At 43.4% G+C, this 4,908-nt stretch overlaps 1 pseudogene; it reads right to left on the bottom strand.

Moving 5' to 3' along the window:
* Nucleotides 1-2,947: 2,947 nt before the first annotated feature.
* LOC133257004 (non-structural maintenance of chromosomes element 3 homolog) lies at nt 2,948-4,433 on the bottom strand (annotated as a pseudogene).
* Between the last annotated feature and the right edge of the window lie 475 nt (nt 4,434-4,908).

Genomic DNA, 4,908 nt, shown 5'->3' on the forward strand with positions numbered 1-4,908 from the left:
CACATTGACTGACTTGCATATAATGAAGAATCCTTGCATTCCTGGAATAAACCCAACTTGATCATGGTGTATGAGCTTTTTGATGTGTTGCTGAATTCTGTTTGTTAAAATTTTATTGAGGATTTTTGCATCTGTATTCATAAGTGATATTGGCCTGTAATTTTCTTTTTTTGTGTTGTCTTTGTCTGGTTTTGGTGTCAGGGTGATGGTGGCCTCATAGAATGAGTTCGGAAGTGTTCCTTCCTTTGCAGTTTTTTGAAAGAGTTGTAGAAAGATAGGCATTAGCTCTTCTCTAAATGTTTGATAGAATTCTCCTGTGAAGCCATCTTGTCTGGGGCTTTTGTTTTGGGGGAAATTTTTGATCACAGCTTCAATTTCAGTGCTTATAATTGGGTTGTTCATAATTTCTATTTCTTTTGGTTCAGTCTTGGAAGATTGAATTTTTCTAAGAATCTGTCCATTTCTTCCAGGTTATCCATTTTATTGTCATGTAGTTATACATAATAGTCTCTTATTTTCCTTTGTATTTCTGCATCATCTGTTGTAACCTCTCCTTTTCCATTTCTAATTTTGTTGATTTAATTCTTCTCTCTTTTTTTTCTTGATGAGTCTGGCTAAAGACTTGTCAATTTTGTTTATCTTATCAAAGAACCAGCTTTGAGTTTTATTAATCTTTACTATTGTTTCATTTCTTTTTCATTTATTTATGCTCAGATTTTTATTTCTTTCCTTCTACCAATTTTGAGTTTTTGTTGTTGTTGTTGTTCTTCTTCTTCTTTTTCCAGTTATTTTAGGTGTAAAGTTAGGTTGTCTATTCGATTTTTTTCTTGTTTCTTAAGGTAGGATTGTATTGCTATAAACTTCCCTCTTAGAACTGCTTTTGCTGTATCCCATAGGTTTTGAGTTGTCATGTTTTCATTTTCATTTGTTTCTAGAAATTCTTTGGTTTCCTTTTTAATTTCTTCAGTAACTTGTTGGTTGTTTAGAAACGTGTTGTTTAATCTCCATATGTTTGTGTTTCTTACAGTTTTGTTTTTTTTTTTTTCTTGTCTAGTCTCATAGCATTATGGTCAAATAAGATGCTTGGTACAATTTCAATTTTCTTAAATTTATTGGGATTTGATTTGTGACCCAAGATGTGATCTATCCTGGAGAATGTTCCATGTTCACTTGAGATAAAGGTGTAATTCTTCTGCATTTGGATGGAATGTCCTGAAGATATCAATGAGATCCATCTCATCTAATGTATCATTTCAGACTTGTGTTTCCTTATTAGTTTTCTGTTTTGATGATCTGTCCATTGGTGTGAGTGGGGTGTTAAAGTCTCCTACTATTATTGTGTTACTATCTTTTTTCCTTTTATGTCTGTTAGTGTCTGTCTTAGGCACTGAGGTGCTCCTATGTTGGATGCATAGATATTTACAATTGTTATCTCTTCCTCTTTGATTGATCCCTTGATCATTATGCAGTGTCCTTCCTTATCTCTTGTAATATTCTTTATTTTAAGATCTATTTTGTCTGATATGAGGATTGCTACTCCAGCTTTCTTTTGCTTCCCATTTGCATGGAATATATTTCCCTTCTGGCCTGCAGAGTTTCTGCTGAAAGATCAGCTGTTACGCATATGGGGTTTCCCTTGTATGTTACTTGTTGCTTCTCCCTTGCTGCTTTTAATATTCTTTCTTTGTGTTTAGATTGTTAGTTTGATTAGTATGTGTCTTGCAGTGTTTCTCCTTGGGTTTATCCTGTATGGGACTCTTTGGACTTGATTATTTCCTTTTCCATGTTGGGGAAATTTTCATCTACAATCTCTTCAAAAATTTTCTCATACCCTTTTCCTTTTACTCTTCTTCTGCTGCTGCTGCTGCTAAGGTGCTTCAGTCATGTCTGAGTCTGTGCGACCCCAGAGACGGCAGTTCACCAGGCTCTGCCCTCCCTGGGATTCTCCAGGCAAGAACACTGGAGTGGGTTGCCACTTCCTTCTCCAATGCATGAAAAGTGAAAGTGAAGTTGCCCAGTCGTGTCTGACTCTATGCGACCCCATAGACAGCAGCCCACCAGGTTCCCCTGTTAATGGGATTCTCCAGGCAAGAGTACTGGAGTGGATTGCCATTGCCCTCCCTGCTTCTTCTTCTGGGACCCCTATAATCTGAATGTTGGTGCATTTGATATTGTTCCAGAGGTCTCTGAGACTATCCTCAGTTCTTTTCATTCTTTTTATTCTGCTCTTCAGAAGTTATTTCCACCATTTTATCTTCCAACTCACTGATTCATTCTTCTGCTTCAGATATTTTGCTATTGATTCCCTCTAGAGTGTTTTTAATTTCAGTAATTGTGCTGTTTGTCTCTGTCTCTTTATTCTTTAATTCTTCTAAGTGTTTGTTAATTGATTCTTACATTTTCTCCATTTTGTTTTCAAAGTTTTTGATCATCTTTCCCATCGTTATTCTCAGTTCTTTTTCAGGTATTTTGCCTATTTCCTCTTCGTTTATGTGGACTTATATGTTTCTAATTTGTTCCTTCATTCGTGTAGTATTTCTCTGCTTTTTCATTATCTTTTTTTAACTTACTGTGTTTGAGGTCTCCTTTTCCCAGGCTTCAAAGAAAGTTGAATTCTTTCTTTCTTTTGGTTTCTGCCCTCCTAAGATTGGTCCAATGGTTTGTGTAAGCTTTGTCTAGGGTGAGATTTGTGCTGAATTTTTGTTTGTTTGTTTGTTTTTCCTCTGATGGGCAAGGCTGAGTGAGGTGCTAATCTTGTCTGCTGATGATTGGGTTTGTATTTTTGTTTTGTTTGTTTAGATGAGGCATCCTGCACAGGGTGCTAATGGTGGTTGGGTGATGCTAGGTCTTGTCATATATATATAGATATAGATATAGATATATAAAATACAGTATTATAACTATAGTAGCAAAAAATATTGAACAAAATGGTCAGCCACACAGCATAGTAATTATCAATGTAAAAAATTATTTGGAAAAACTACATTATGCACATTGCTTAGAATGACTCAAAATGCTTATCTGCATAGAAAACAGATTTTTTAAATAGCTGCATTAAGGTAAAAGGGGATATAGGCAATTACATTTTCGTTTTCAATTTACAAAGACTTTTCCCTTACAGAGTGGGGCAATTCAAAGGCCGGACAAGGGCTAGTTCTCTTATATTTCCTTGGCAGATCCAGATCAGGGTAGGAAGTTCAATTTGCTTTACAAAGCTAACAAGATCTTTACACCAAAAAACATAGACACTGAAGCAAAGCAAAACAAGTTACCTTCTAAATGAAAGTTTAGAATCAAAATGACTTACAAGAAGAAAAGTTTGCAAACACGTCCTGGAACTACCACGCATTTAAACAAGCAAGATGCTTCCTCCCACCTCCAGCCCTTCCCCCTGGGGAGGGAGCGGGCCCTGGGGTTTGTCTCAGATTTCAAGAGACTGGAGAAGGGGTTGAGGCAGGGGCAGTGGCTGGAGTCGGGCCCACGGGCTGGGGTCTGGCCCTCGCCTCCTCGTCCGCCAAAGCCTCGCGGTACTGCGCCGGCCAGTCCTTGGGGTCCTGGTTGTAGATTTTAGCCATGAACTTAAGCACCTTCATCTTGCTGGTCTCCAGGTTGCTGCGCGGGCCCCACTGGAGCTTATAGTCCACGGGTTCTGTGTGCAGGATGCACCAGTAATCCAGGTATCGCTGCCGCACGACATCCTCGGTGATGAGTTTCTTGGGGTCCCTGAAGACAAGGTGCTTCTTGGTGGGGTGTACCCCTAGGCGCCGCAGGAAGTCCCAGATCTCGGTCTCCTTGATGCTATTGCCTTTCATGAAGATGAGCCTCAGCAAGCTCATGAGGAGCCCAATGGTGGGCATGCCCTGGTCGCCGTGCACCTCCGCATCCTCTTCCACCAACTCCAGCGTGTTGACCAGAATGTAGGTTTTGCTGCGGGGCTCCAGCTCCCCCAGCTGGTACCTGAACACTACTCCAGGCGCTTGGCCGCCCGCCACAGCAGCTCCGGGAGCACGTCCTTGTCGTTGCCGACTACGTGCCGCAGGATGTCAGTGCGGTGGATAGGGATCTTCCTCTGAAACTTGATCAACAAGAACTGCACCAGCTCCGCCACCTTCAGCTCCAGCTGCTTCTGGGAGCGTGGCTCGGGGCCGACGGAGGCCTGGGCCTGCAGCTGCGCCGCAGCGCCACCCAGCCCGCGAGACGTGCTCGGGGCTTCCTCACTGCTGCCACCCAGCTCCCGCTCGACCTGGGAGCTGGGGCAGCCCCGGCTCTTTGGCTTTTGCGACATGTTGCAGCGGCGCGACCCCAACCGCGCAGATTCCCAGTAACCGGCAGCAGTGGCAGGGATTGAAGGTTGGTTAGCGGTTAGTCCGTGTAGCTGTGGGCGGGCCCTGAGGAGACGCGGTTGTGTCATGGAAGCTGTGGGCTTGCGTCACGGAGGCTGCGCGTTGCCTCATCGAGGCCGCGCCGCGTCTAGGGGTCGCTCCCTTCTGGCCAGCGGCCACGGCCAGCAGCGGCGGTAAGAAGCTGGTACTCCTTGCAGCCTTGTGGGTTTTATTATGACTAAGTGTCGTCCTTATTCGGAGAAGGCAATGGCACCCCACTCCAGTACTCTTGCCTGGAAAATCCCATGGACGGAGGAGCCTGGTAGACTGCAATCCACGGGGTCGTGAAGAGTCGAACACGACTGAGTGACTTCACTTTCACTTTTCACTTACATGCATTGGAGAAGGAAATGGCAACCCACTCCAATGTTCTTGCCTGAAGAATCCCAGGGATGGCGGAGCCTGGTGGGCTGCCGTCTATGGGGTTGCACAGAGTTGGATACGACTGAAGCGACTTAGCAGCAGCAGTCGTCCTTATTACCAAACTCTGCAGATGGCGAACAGGAAGCAGAGCTCCTGAGCGAGT

Source organism: Bos javanicus, chromosome 11 (genome assembly GCF_032452875.1).
Source record: "Bos javanicus breed banteng chromosome 11, ARS-OSU_banteng_1.0, whole genome shotgun sequence".
Taxonomy (NCBI): domain Eukaryota; kingdom Metazoa; phylum Chordata; class Mammalia; order Artiodactyla; family Bovidae; genus Bos; species Bos javanicus.